The following is a 16030-nucleotide window of genomic DNA, read 5'->3' as shown; positions in this document are numbered from 1 at the left end:
GAACTGCAGTTTTAAAAAGTCATTCAAACACTGAATTGCAACTGGACAATCATCCACATTCTCACTTCCATGGGTCAGCATAAATCACTGGGATACATTTTAATATAAAAATGGTGACATTTGAGTGTTGGAATGCATCCCCAGATAATAATCTGCTTCAGTTAAAAAGAAAAACAGTTAAAAACCAATATTGTTACTTATTATCCTGGGGTAAATTCAGTTAAAACATTGTAATGTGGTATTCCTGCTTAAACCACAATAGCCACTTTACTATCATATTTTTCTGAAATGTACTGCTTTTGTTGTAAAATGCTAAGTGGTGAACTCAATTTTGTTCTGTATCATTAAATAAAAATTGGATTCAAAATTTTCAAACCTTGTGTCCCTATGTAACAGATTGTGCCATGTAATTTGAATTCAAATGTTGTCCTAATTTCAAAATGTTGCTACTGAAAACCTCTTTAGACAGTTACCTCCAAGCACAGTGGATATAATCATAATAGCTATTCAATTTAAGAAACATTTCTAGAATTTTTCAGATTTGTTTTATGATGACACTTGTACTGATAACTTATTGTGGTATTTATTGCCATGCACAATTATTTCCATGAGTGTTTGTTCCTTGCTGCTGTTTTAATTGTATTCAAACATCGCAGTCTGTCAAAAGCTGTAAGACATTTTTCCCCTGATCAACATTTTTGAATCAGATATCTTTCTTTTTACACACATACAATGAAAACATTCCATATAGCTGGGCAATATTTTGATGCTTATTTTTTTTTAAATCTGTCTGATGCCAGTGTATTTAAGGTAGTGCAGTCAGATTTAGTTACTGCTGTCAAAAATACTCACAGTTCTCATTCTTTTTAATCACGAACAGTTTGTGGCTGTCTCAAAGACACTGGCTCCACACCTTGTACAGTCACCAGCCCAGTCAGCAATTTATATTTTAATAACTCTTTTATAATTGCAAGACAGCAGTCTCCCTTTTTGCTGTGTTTAAAATAACTGACATTCTAATCAGTGGTTTCACTCCAGGAAGCAGGGTTTCCTACTACAGGATGCTACAGATGGGCCATGGAGACACGAGTCTGAGATGGAGCACTGCCAAATAAACCCTCCCTGCACTGTACTGGCAGATACCCGGAAATTTCTGGAACAATTCGCTAACTAGGATTTTAGAAGAATGTCACCTTTTCCTTTAAAAGGTTAGCTGTATCCCCCGTTTTAGTTTGTTCTGCTCTTTAAATACTCAGAGGGCAAATTTGCAGCTCCCCTAGAATAATGAGGAATGATGACAATTTTCCATTTCTTCTTTTATCACTGTTCTGTTAATTTTCCTCATAGGAAGTACACTGCATCTTCCCCCTCCTAATTATCCATCAACAACTCAGAACTATTTTAGGGCCAGGATCACTGAAACTGTTAGCCTACTTGAAAATAATTCCAAGTATCTTGATCCCAAGAGGAGATAATGGAGCTGTTGTAAATCATTCATCCTAGCAGTCTTCTTTTTGGTACTGCTTTCATTCATTTGTGATGATGTACGGTAAAATTAGGGGGCAACATAGTGAATCGAGTGTCTCTGCACTCACAACTGGTGGGTAGTGGATTAAAGTCCCTACTGCAGATACTCCAAGTACCCCAAATGAGTACTTTACCCCAGTTGCTCTAGTCACACACAAAATTGCAGTAGTTTGAATTTTCAAAAACAAAATGGTGGTCAGACAGATGTTTTGGTTTAAATGCAAATCACTATAATTTTATTCTTACCAGAACTACTAAGTGTGGAGTTAAGTGGCCAATGATCACCAAACCCAGTGTGGTTTTAGTTTTATGCTAGAAAAAATGTTTCACATGCATATGTTTCTTTAGAATACGATAGATTTTCACATTACCTGCAAAACAGACAGAACGGGCATTTCAGTTTGAGAAAATTGCTGTTTGAGATTTTCTTTCCAACAACCTCTTTTAAATCTGTGAATGTATGCCTTGAAGGAGTTGACATATTTCCTTTAAGAAATGTTTCTAATAACTATGGAAACAAAATAAGAAACAGCCCTCCATGTCTTGCCATCCTGACAATGAGACAATTACCTCAGGAAGTCTCTTTTTCTGTCATAGGTGACCGCTTGGTATTTTTATTTGCTTCTTAGTTTTCTCTCTACAATGGTATTCACGACTTGGGATGAGGGTATATTTTCCTTAATCATAACTTTTAAAACACAGATATCACTGTCTAAAATGCCCCCTTTTTCATTTAGTTCAATCAATAAATTGGAAACAAACTACTCAGGTGCTATTTTGTATATGTTTAGATAGCTTTGTTACAAAACGTCATGTATAAAAATTTAACAAGTGACATTCTATGTGTTTTATAACATGCTCATTAATAGACAAAGTGGAGTCAGTACTACCTTTATATTGTTTGTTCAGAAGTGCTGGAGCTGAAAGATGGGTGGGGGTTGGAGGCTTCCCTTTTCTTCTGCACAAAGGGCTTCATCTCCAGTTTTGTTTGTCTTTGAAGGAGTCAGAGCAGCGCCAGTGTCTGTCTGCTCTTGGCATAACTTATTTTTCCTGTTTATAATAGAGCCAGACTGCTGTCCCTCTCATGCTGGGCAAAGAACGCCCGTAGGCTTCAACAGCTTCCTTTACAGGTCATTAAAAGTATTTTTCGCATTTCCAGACTCCTACTACTTCAGTTATATAGGAGCTAAGTTGTGGGAGTACAGTGCTGGAAACATTTGCTTCCCTTTAATAGACTTTCTTTTCTTTAAGGCTGCTATTTTTTTTGCATGATGTATATGCAATGCATAGATAACAGTCACAAACAAGCCATCACACTGCATTCCTACAGCTTGTTTATTATTCCTAGTATGTGACTCCTGACACAGTAAACGTGTGTTAACATGTGCCGGCCCTAATATTTGTGCTAACTCCCCTTGGAACAAGCAATGGTCAACCACACGTCTCATGACATCATAAACCCAAACATATCAGGCTCCATTCAATGTTAACAGCAAACAAACACAGGCGGAAAGCAAAGGAAATGTGCTAAAAACAGTCTAATCATTAGTAGAAATCAATGGACACTGTAAATCTAGAAGATCATTTATGTGAAAAAAGTAATATAAAGTCCAAAACAGGCCAAATCGAGTTCAATATTTACATGTCCCACCTCTTCAGGGAATCGTCTGTGAACTCAAACAACAATACAGATACAGTATGTCAGCAATTGATTATGTGGTATCACTTTACGGTAAGTGCTGGTTGATGTTTAATTCATGGGGAACAGGAGAAGTCATATAAAGAGCCAATGAAACCTTTGGGGCTCAAAGTGCATTTCAACAGGCATTCACACTAGAAGTGTTTACGTTAAAATAAAAGTATTTACAAAAGAAAGACACCCATGGAAAGCCACACAGCCATCGTCACTAACAGGAACTTAAGGGCAGAGCACAGTGGAATGTTTGGGTACCAACAAGTCCGATCAGAGCAGAGGTTATTGAGTCCATTTTGGCTCTCATATTGCAAGAGGTGAACTGAGACTGCAGAGTGGGAGTGTGCTGAGAGGAGAGAGTGAGGGGTTTCCTTGCTACTGAAGATAAGCTATGTATCAGTGAGATACTGTATTCAAAGACATTCAAAAATATATAGGTGCTTGGGCTTTGAGCATAGAACAATTGAAAACTTATTTCATGCATCCTGTTGCTTATAGGTCCTAAACTTATAAATGAAAATTAGTGGAATTCAATCTATTTATGTATAGTATTTTTTGGATTGCTCTCCGTAATATAAGCCACATTCCATCCAAGGTACTGTATGGTTGCAAAAACAAAGATCAAAAAAGCCAGTTATATATTTTGTTTTCGTTCCATGAGATTCATCAATGTCACAATCTTTCATTCTATGAAGAGCTCAAAAGTGTGGGGTAATTATTATTTTGAACTGAAGCAAGATATAAGTTTGTCAAGAAATGTAAAAGCAAATTAAATATCTGCTCACAGACTGTTAATAGTCATTATAATGTTTTGTCAATTATTCCCAGAAACTTTTCTTATTGTGAAATAAATTCTTTAGTATACTGTACAACAAAATTAATTATGATGATTACAAATCTAATTAACCTCTGCTGTGATACATTACGTCATTATCAAATCTTCCAAAATTATTCAAACTGTTCTCTGTAGACAGCCTTATCTGTAACATAGATTCTTGCCTATAAAATAGATGTTGCAACATTACATAATGTAATTTAGCCATAAGTTAGATCTTCCAGCAGGGTTCGTAAATGATAAAGTACCTCTCTGAAGACCCTGTAAGCAAGGTACAGCTAAACATCATAGATACCGATCAAAAAATGTTCACGTGACCCGTGTTCTGTATTGAAACCTCTGGAGACAAATCTGCAGAATTAAAACACAGTAGCTCCTCTTACTTTTGTCTGGCTAATGAATTAATGAGCACATCTCATGTATTTTGTTTTTCACTGCAAGCACCCAGCAGCTTTCCTGTTCCCATCACATACTCTATCACATTATGTGCAAGAAGAAACCAGATATCCAACAAAGCACATGGAGAGGTTTTCATTTGTTTTGTTTTTTCGTTTTCAAATGTGAAGCTTGTATATACTGTATTGTGGTGAATTGACCCCAACCCTGGCTCGGCTGAGGACGGCGACACAGACTAGGCAGAAGGCAGGTATGCAGCTATGTTTCCAGCAGTGTTTATTGCCCCCTTGAGTACAGAGGAAGGTGCTATTCACCAGAGAGAGATAAGGCAGCAGTGTGGTGGACTACGCCATCACCGACCTGGACCCCTCCTGTATCAGTGCCTTCACTGTCAGGCCACAAACTCCTCTCTCCGACCACAGCCAGATCACACTCTACATGAAGAGAACACACCAGCACAGAGACACACTGACACAGCCCAGCCAGCTGTATGACCTCAACCAGGCATACAGATGGGACACAGACAGCCTAGACAGATACCAAACTGCACTGGGCCATGACGAAATTCAGACACTGATGGACACATTCCTAAACACTCCGTATCAAACCAACAAATTAGGCATAAACTTGGCCACACAAAAACTAAATCACCTATTCCACAAACTAGCATCAAAATCTAAGCTAAAAACAACTACATCAAAAAACAACCAAAAAACAAAAGCAAAAGAAAAGTGGTTTGATACGGAGTGCAAAAACATCAGAAATGCACTACGAAAAGTCTCAAATGAAAAACACAGACAACCACACAACACAGATCTGCGACTCAGGTACTGTGACATGGTAAAACTTTACAAACACACGCTGAAAAAGAAAAGAAACACATACATAGACAAACAACTTGCAGAAATTGAGGAGTCACTAAATCAGAATTGTTTCTGGGAGAAGTGGAACAACTTAAACAAATCAAAACCAGAAGAATTGGCCATCCAAAATGGAACAATCTGGCAAACATACTTTGAAAATCTCTATGAAAAGCTCCCAAATACAAATCAATCAGACCAAAACACCATTTATGAAAAACTCAAAATTTTGGAATTGGCTATCAAAGACAACCAAAACCCCTTAGACTCCCCAATCACTGAGCAGGAGCTACTGGACAAACTCCAGGCCCTCAGACCACGCAAAGCCTGTGGCCATGATGGAGTCATAAATGAGATGCTGAGACACAGCAGCCCAAAGTTGCAACAAGCCCTGCTCAAACTCCTCAATCTCATCATGACAGCCGGATGTTTCCCCAAGGCCTGGAACCAAGGACTGATCACGCCCATCTACAGTATAAGAGTGGAGATAAACTCGATCCCAACAACTACCGGGGCATCTGTGTGAACAGTAACCTGGGGAAGGTATTCTGCAGTATCCTAAATACACGAATACTGGCCTTCCTTACCGAACACAATGTCCTGAGTAAAAGTCAGATTGGCTTCTTGCCAGATCACCGCACATCTGATCACATTTACACCCTACACACACTGATAGACAAACACGTCCACCAAAAACACAAAGGAAAAATTTTTGCCTGCTTTGTCGATTTCAAAAAAGCATTTGACTCGATTTGGCATGAGAGATTGTTTTATAAACTACTCCAAAGTGGCATAGGGGGCAAAGTGTACGACATAATTAAATCAATGTATTCAGAGAGCAAATGTGCAGTGAAAATTGGAAACAAAAGGACTAAATTCTTCACCCAAGGCCGCGGGGTGAGACAGGGCTGCAGCCTGAGCCCAACACTGTTCAATATCTATATCAATGAATTAGCAGGAATGTTGGAGCAGTCTGCAGCTCCTGGTCTTACACTACACGACACAGAAATCAAGTTCCTGCTCTACGCAGATGACCTGGTCCTGCTGTCGCCCACAGAACAGGGGCTGCAGCAGAACCTGGCACTGCTGGAGCAGAACTGTCAGACCTGGGCACTGACAGTCAATCTGGACAAGACCAGAGTCATGGTTTTCCAGAAGAAAGCCAGACCTCAGGGAAACAGGTACAAATTCACACTGAACAACAACACATTGGAGCACACATCCAGCTACACATATCTCGGTCTCACCATCAGCTCTTCCGGGAGTTTTGACCTGGCAGTGAAGGCACTGAGGGAGAAGGCACTCAGGGCTTTCTACGCAATAAGAAGGAGGCTCTTCAACATCAACCCACCAACAAGAATCTGGCTCCAAATATTTGAAAGTGTAATCCAACCCATTGCCCTATACGGCAGTGAAGTTTGGGGTCCACTCACAGACCAGGATTACACCCAATGGGACAAACACCCCACAGAAACTCTGCACATGGAGATCTGTAGAATCATCCTCCGTGTGCAGAGAAAAACTCCTAACAACGGGTGCAGGGCCGAATTAGGCCAGTACCCACTATTGATAAACATACAGAAAAGAATATTAAAGTATTGGCTACACCTAAAAAACAGTGACCAAAATTCCTACCACCACAAAGCCCTGCTGAGCCAAGAGATGAGCCCAAAACAGAGCCCCCTGAGCCAGCTGGTCCTGAGGCTCACCGACCTGAGCCACACCAACACTAACCAGCCTCAGGACAGCACTGCTAGAGCACCACAACCCAGACTCAACCACATCACAGCACAGATCAAACAGCAATATCTCACACACTGGGACACACACACACAAACACAACATAAACTGGAATGCTACAGAACCTTAAACAGACAATACACACTAGCTGAATATTTGACCAAAATAAAAAATAACAAACAGAAACAGACCCTGACGAAGTACAGGCTCAGTGACCACAACCTGGCCATAGAAACTGGGCGACACAGGCAGACCTGGCTGCCCAGAGAGGACAGGCTGTGCTCCCACTGCCAGCAGGGAGAAATAGAGACAGAGGTGCACTTCCTACTGCACTGTGACAGATACTCTGGGATTAGAGAAACATTCTTCCCGAAATTCAGAAATCTAATCCCAGAGTTCCCACACCTGCCAAAACCACAACAGGTCCCAATCCTACTGGGAGAGGGAGGAGGGAACTCAGTTGATCTGGCAGCCCAGTATGTGATCTCCTGTCACAGCCTGAGGAACAGTGAGTCCGTCTCCCAATAATGCTCCAGCCGCCTACAGTATATGTCGATATTATATAATATGTCTTTGTTGTAAATGTCTGTAACATGTCTGTAGATTTTATTTTACTTCTATTTTTTGTTTTGTTCTATGTTAATTTTATTATTTTTATTTGCTTTGGCAACACTGATTGTACCCATCGGTCATGCTAATAAAGCACCTTGAATTGAATTGAATTGAATTGATAAGGCTGCCCAGAGAGAACAGGTGAGGAGAACAGGTGAGGAGAAACAGAGACAGAGATGCACTTCCTACTGTACTGTGCCAAAAATTCTGGGATAAGACAAACATTCTTCCCCAAATTTACAAATCTAATCCCTGAATTCCCACACCTGCCAGAATCACAAAAACTCCCAGTCTTACTGGGAGAGGGAGGAGGGAACTCAGTTGAACTGGCAGCCCAGTATGTGATCTCCAGTCATAGCCTGAGGAACAGTGAGCCCGTCTCTCAATAATGCTCCCTATGATTGCATGAAACTGTATTTAGATGTGTCTGTATTGTAAAATTTCTGTAAACGTCTGTAGATTTGATGTTAATTGTATTTGCATTGCTTTGCCAACACTGATTTATTCATTGGTCATGCCATTATACTGTCTTGAATTGAATTGCATTGAATTTATAAGGAGGGAGAGAGGGACTAGAGAGAGATGAGGGGAGCACAGCATCATATATCTTGCCATGCGGTGCAAAGAGAGCACTGCTAGGGCTCCCTTCTTTTATAGGGTGCAGTGGGGGGAGGACAAGCTGCTAGGGAAAAGGTCAGGGGGCAACAGCGGAAGGCAGCAGTATATTTACAAACTGCCAGCTCTGTAAATCAGATTAAGCGAAATTCAAACTAGATATTTTTATTTGTCTGAGAACTATGTCCTTTATTAATCACACACAATAAAAAGCTACTATTATTTTTTTTTTCATTGACCCGAGGGCAAAGTACTGCAAATATTCCAGCATTCCGAGGAAAGTTTAGTTTTAAATTGCTCAACTTTGCTTTCCGCCTACAAGTTGAGATGCGTCCCGAAGTTCCGATTTAATCTGCTATAAAAACAATGTGCCAAATTTAGCCAAATTTCAAATATAAAAATGAATTGTTTCGATCAGCATTAGAAGACCTGAAGCTCAAAGATGATGGAACTGGAGTCTGTGTCGCGAAGTGCATACAAAATGGACAGCAGTAAATGACAGCTTTTTTTTCTTTTTTAATGACTCACCACATGACAGCTGACATGATATGACAGGAAATGACAGCTTTGCATAGTGCATGAGATTACTTTCATTGGGAGTGACTGAAGTGCTCAATTCCATTAAACGAGTCTTCTCAATTTTCAGGCAGTGTTGAATACTCATTCTTAGCCTAAAATATTCTACAAGAATAGCCATATTAAGAATTAATTTGCTGGATAAAATGTACATTCAGGAGGTGCATCAGTTTGATTATTGTCTAGAACTATATTAAGTTCCTAGAAAAACAGCATTTTTTTGGAATAAGGGCTTTCCTCCACTCCAAACCTTGTGAAGTCAATTTATTTCTGTTCTTGTGACTGTTTCTAGAAGATTAGTTGTATTTCCAAGTGCTGTCTAAGTCAGGTGAAGATTATCATAATTTCAGAATAATTCATGGAAAAGAAAAACAGTTTCTATTGCATATTAATTTAAATTCAGCAGTACATATTCTGCTAAGGGGTAACTAAGATGAAGTGTTGATTGATTTTGTTTATTTTTAGCACTCTGAACTACTTGCTATGTTCTACTAACAGCATGAGACAGGGGTCCTAAGTTAATGATGTCAGCACTTCTGACTTGCACAAAGTGGAATAATCAACCTTTCTTTCATAAGGTAACCTGAAAAGTGTAGGAAGAGTATAATGATTATGTAAAGCATGCTTTGTTCCCTTTCAGGTCTTCAGACATGCATCAACTCTTTCATCTGTACCTAACAAGCAATGATTCTCCACTGGAGAATCCCCCTTGTGGCTCTCTAAGTGAGAATCTAATATAATAATACACTTAAGAAAGGCACCTGCTTTACACAGAATTTATGTTTTAATGAAAGGCACCTACTGTACATGTATGTTTGTAATTGATTTAGTCTCTTTAAATTGCTTGCAACAGTTTCTTCAGCTCATCACCAAAGAACAACCTTAAGAACAATAATGACCCTTTACCTTGCTTGTCTGGGATCTATTCTGCCCTGTTTCAGCTATAAATAAGTACACCCAATGGTTCTCTGATGACCTGGAATTACAAGATAATTCTAGATCGATTGTTAATGGCAAATGGTTTAGAAATAGTTGGAGCTGATCAAAGACCTTTAATCATTTGCAAACAGAAAATTTAAATCCCTAATCATGCCCTAATCCCATACCATGGAATGTTTTTTGACATCAATAAGGCAAAGACAAAAGCAATGATGTTAATATTATGTTAATATTATAACATTCTTCAGATTAACTTTATTTCTACTGTACAACACTATAAGGATCAAACTCAAACACTGGTAAAGGAAGGAAGCTATATGTAAAAAAAACAGCAAAACTAGCAAAAAAGATATAAAAATAAAATTTACTAGGATTTCAGCTCACTTGAAGTCAGTGCTCACTTGAAGCATTTTTGGTTCTTCTTGTGAATGGATGTCTACCAGCTTTGCTCAAAGGGAGACAAATGAAGTTTGTCTATTTTTCCTGATAAAATTGTTCTTGTTGTAAAAAGCATGTTTGGAATAATAGATGGACTGGAATCATAATCCCTTGCTTTACATTTTCTATTGGGTTCAAGTCTGGACATTCAGACCATTCTCTCTCTTCCTGTCAGACTACTCATTGTCTGACCACTGTGGATATATTGCTCCCTGTATTAAGTTCTTAACTAAACTAAAGGTAAGTTAAGCATGTTTTTCTTTGTAGATCAATTGATCAGTCAATTTTTCATGCATTAAGTTAACATTAAGTTTTCAACAACTGAATCTTCTGTATTTCCAATCAGAATTTTAAGTTATGTGCTTTTCATCTAAAAACCCTCATGTGTAATGAAGCAGGCTTTTATTTGACTTTTATCTTTCATTTGAATGTATTGTAAAGGTCTTATCTTTTTTTATCCTGATTTATGATGACAGCATATTTATGACCTTCTCAAAGGGAACTCTTTCAGTGTTAACTAACCTGTGACTAAGGACATTTGTAATGTCTAAGAAAATATTAATACAATGGGAGATCTTATATCTCATTTTAGCTTAATTTCAACCTCCTACATACCGTAACACCTTTGTTTTCTAATTAGTTTTAGCATTGACCATTTCAAAGGAAGCAATCTAGAAAGATTGAACAGGCAGGAGTAGCCTACAAGGTGCCTGTGAATTAAAAGGTGGCATTTTCTGAATAAATGTTATATCCCATTTTATTACAGTATTTCAATCTTCCCACCACACCAAATGTAATCCCATTACACAGCCATTGTTATGACTGTTCTCCCAATGCACAGAACACAGGACATGACATGACTTATTTGATGGTTACCCATGACAGAAGTTCCAATCAAACTGCTCAGCACTGACATTCTCCAGAACCAGCTCTGGTCTGTAACCTGGCACAATGAAGAAAAAGTCAAGTTCCAGGGATCTTCCCTGATGTTTACCCTATTACTCCAAGTCCAGTTTAAGGTAGAGGAGGGAGGAACACGATGCCTGGGATTTATTCTCGGTCCCTGGTGTCCAAGTCCTCTCCTGGCTCCAACCACTGCCATCTCTTACTCTCTCTGTGTGGGCAGAGCTAACTTCTAGGGGCTCATTGAAGAACTGGCCGAAGCCTGATGGCCAGGTGTAACAATGTATTGTGTATTTGCGATTCGCACCCTGTTCCAGAGCCCTCCTCAAGGCCACAGACACAGTCACACCTCCCATGAGACCCCTCGCCTGCTCTGAACTGTGTGGTAATTGCTCGTGCCTGTGTTATGAGGGCCTTTGGTCAGGGAATGAAGCTCAGAAAACAACGCATGAATTGCATTAACACTTAGGGCGACACTGGGCATTCAATGCAATTTAAAACCAATCAACCTCACTTTTATCCTACACCTTTTATTTTTCACTCTGTGACATAAAGCCACCTATGATTTACTCTTCATTTCCTAAAATGATCACATAACCTTTTATTTGCATTTTAGTATGCTTAATGTGCTAATGTCAAAAAGAAATCTTATACAAAACAATGACTTCTTAATTGTAAAACATGATGTACATTTAAAATAGTTACAGAAACCTAAATGTGACCAACATTCATTTTCAACGCATTTATTTTCACCTTCTGCAAGACGCCACACAGTCGCTGCAGAAAGACTATGCCAGACCCAGCGAGAGGTATTTCCTCAAGGAATGAATCATAAGCTTCAGCACAGACTCGTCAAGAATATTAAAAAGCAACATGAGTCAGACACCTTTTTACAACAGGGAATGAGCCAGCACTTCACCCACTTTATGAAGAATAGAAAAAAAATCCTTTACATACAATTCGATTTCTGTGCTATGAAAAAGTGTTTAATGGCATTATACCATATCTCACCTGCAAGATTTAATTGGTGCAATTTTCAGAAGACGTCTCGTATAAACTGTAGCCTACAACTCTGCAGTGATATTGTTTTAATTGTAGTTTATGTCAGTACACCAATATTCATGTCTTCTTCTAATATCTAATCCCATTTTACACTTTTTTTTACATTTTTTATGAACTTTCTATTTTGCAATGTTTTTAAAAATCTAAAACGTTTTTTATTCTAATCCCCTCATGACCCCATTTACACTGTTTAGAAATTGTACCTAGCTGGAAAGATTTATGTGCTTACTAAATAAAAGTCAATAGGTTAAAAAGTAAACAAAACACAATGGAAAAAGATCTATATACAGTAAACACAGTCAAAACGAATCTTAACATAATATCAGATTGTACAGCTTAATTCCATGGCAATCACGAAGGCCTCCTTACCCTTCAGACTTCAGGGAGTGTGGAAAAAGTAACCTGCAGGCCACTGATTTTTTACATTTTTTACTGAGAGGACAGCAGGGTTATGGTTTATAAGTGTAACAGAATTACTCCTCAGTGAAGACTGGGAGAGGGAAAGATATGTGGCCAGCATGTCAAGCAATAGCCAATGCCACACTTTCTATGATGCCTCAAAAAAGTCAATGAAATCTTCTCCTCAGTACTATGTTACTTACCTTTATACCACTCTTATGATTTCATCAAGAAATTCTTTTGTAACTCTGAGTTGGTATTTTTCATTTCTTTGTATTTTGTTCTGTTTTCAAAATTTGCTAAATCAAATCTTCATAAAATAGTAGGGTAGGTATGGCAAGTCTGTTTTGTGCTAGGCAGAATGCTACTAGTTGAAAAAAAACACAGTACTAATGGTTATGTACTTTATGTTCTGCTGATAAATTAATGTTTTCTACTATCAGATGCAGTACTTTGAGGTCACCGAGCTCCACAGGAATGGAGTGGACTACTGTTTATATTAAATAAGCACAGGACATTGCATCTGTTTAACATACGTCATTGAATGATTTCATTTAATAGCATGATTTCATTTAATGAATCATGTTCTCAATTGGTGATTATACATAGGATCCAGAGTAGCATTTACTTTTCATATTTAATAGAAACTCACAAAAAAATCTTCCTCCACACAATAAAACAGCCTTTGAAAGTACAACAAAAAACAGATGAACAAATTCTACAAAAGAAACAACACAGAATTATATCTAAATTAAAGATATTGAAGGTATATTATAGGTCTCACATACACAAAGAGGCTGGTGTCATTTAAACTTAAATTAACTTTAATCACTCTGTATATAAATAAACATATTAAATAGAAAAAGAGTTAATCACATGAACCTGAGGTAAGGCCACTGAGCCTTATGGCATTCAGTTCTAGCCTGTAAACTAAGCGACTCTGCTCTCAGTGGGCAGATCATTGCAATGGTGATAGAGGGGGTTGTTTACCCCTTAATATCTTAGATCCACTATTGCTTTTACTGACATTTCTTTCACAATCAAATTGTTACTGTATTCCCACCAATTTGTCGACTCTTAGTTATTTTTATAATGAGACATGCTGCTGGCTGTTATTGATTTACACACGAAAGGCTCTTGGCCAAGACCACCAGCTAACTCACATTTCAATTCTCAGACTTCAATTAATAAAACATTGTTCTCTGATTAGGAATGAGGGAAAACCTAGGTATTTGAAATCCAGAATGGGGAAAAAAAGTATACAATACACACTGCTGAAATAGTAATACATTCAAACTTAATAATGAAGCTTCTTGACATTTGAACTTGGCATGAGCATCATAAAACTGTCCCATTTTCTCTGTACTGTGAACAAATTGTCCCCTGAATGATTACAGCTAACATCTCAAAATCAGCTGGGCATCAAAGGCTTTCTCTTTAATCTACTTCAACTTTTCACTAACTGAGGCACAAGCTGAGAATTCATCTCGCATCAGCTGTAATGTAATGCTTTTCTCCGTTGTTGGAATGTGCTGCTTCTGTAACTTTCTTTAAAGTTCTTAAACATCTGCGCAGGGGTGAGCTGAACAATTCATCATGTGCTGGGCTTAACCTCTGTAAATCATAGCACTGTAAATCATCACATCACATCACATTCAACAAAGAAACAGGTACACTTCATTTAACAGTGACAGTTTGCATGTCAGTTAAATTAGATAATTTAAGGATCTGTACACTGAAACTTAGCTGTCCCTTTTCCAGCATAACTGCTGCACTGTTAATTACTCTGATACATTGTTGGCTTTTTATCAGAAATACAGGAATAAAATGTTCAGAGAACAAGAGCTAAAAAACAACTTCATGCATTTATACTTTCACTCACTGGAGTAGTCATGATGCAGCTATGAATACTGTATATCAAAGCTTATACTTCTTTCTTAGTTTTTACTACATACTGTACTTATTCAATTATACTCTCATCTAATAAATACATTTATTTTAATTTTGGAGTATGGGAAACAGCACTTTTCTACATGCAGTTGTAGAGTACCTGAGTAAAATCTATGAGGTGTGGCACTCAGCACTGAATAATTGAAGGGTACACTCTTTTTCAATCCTTTTTGAAAAAGAAAAGCTACTCATCTTCAGAACAACCAGATCCCTGGTTTTGTGTTGCTCTGAAAGTCATATAATGATTGAACACAGTTTAAAGGCACATTATGATATAATTATCTCAGATGTGAAAATCTTTCCTCGCAGATAACAGGAATATTTGATTTTATGACACCAGACAAACAACTTTAACTGTAATTGTATTAAGCAGAATACAGTGCACTTGGTTTCTACATTTCTAAGGTGAAAGAGACCAGAAGGTTTTACAAGAACGTGTGCTCTCAAGTCTTCTGTTAACCTTTTCTCCTTTTATGTTGCTGCGTATACCCACATTTGAGCATGATGGTGACCCATCTGGTGAAACTGGATGGGTGACTGTGCAACAACCAGCTGACTATTCCCAGCTGTTCTTTGTCCAGTACCTTGTGAGACATCAAAAGTCAAGTGGCGATTCAACAGATGCCCTGACAGAAACGTATGTCTGTGTACAGCTTAAATGAATACCAGCATCGGCCCATGTGCATACTTTTTGCTTCTTTTCTTGTATTTCAAAGCCTTAGACTGCCTGTTAAGCACGCAATGCTGAACACCAGAGACTCAATACTTTTCCATGATGGTTTCAAGACTAAATGCTTCAACACAACACCCTCTCCTCTTTTTTTATTTCACATTTCAATAGTTATGTTGTCTTATATTGTCTGAAAGTAATTTAAGAAATTTTTGAGCAACGTTTTCTGTAGCCACATATTTTCCTTCAAACTCATTTTCTTCACTTCTGCTCCTCAAATGTTCTGCACTATTGCCGAAACAAAAGCCATGTCATGTTACTTTAGAACAGGCAACATAATCTTTTAAGTTTCTTTGAGCAAGCTTTCTTGTACCAACTAAATAAATTAGATGACTTCCTGCACATATCTTGCAGAGCTCATTGAGCTGAAAAACTCTACTTACCTGTACATTTACAAAACCGGAGCAGAGCTCCTCAAAAAAGCGCATTGCTGCTTTAATTTAGGATTTTTTTTTAAATGAGACCTGAAGAATGCAGACATTTGTAAATTATTAGAATTTAGAATAGTAAAAAGCATATGAATTATAAAATGGATAACAGCAACAACTTGCTGTGAGAAAAGTTTCACTGTGGGAAAATCCCACAATTGGGAGTATTGAGTTTGATGCCAAATTCATAAGAGTGAAATTAATTATGGGTACATATCTTAATTAGCTCTACATGTTAATCATAATGTCTATGCTTTCTAACTGAAAGAAAGGGTGAAATGAGAAGTCATACTGTGGGACAGTTCCACCTCCTTTAGCATTGTGATT

The sequence above is a fragment of the Lepisosteus platostomus genome, chromosome 3 (genome assembly GCF_059453375.1).
Source record: "Lepisosteus platostomus isolate fLepPlt1 chromosome 3, fLepPlt1.hap1, whole genome shotgun sequence".
NCBI classification, from domain to species: Eukaryota; Metazoa; Chordata; class Actinopteri; order Semionotiformes; family Lepisosteidae; genus Lepisosteus; species Lepisosteus platostomus.
The sequence above is the reverse complement of the archived record's forward strand: the minus strand, read 5'-3'. Positions refer to the sequence as shown.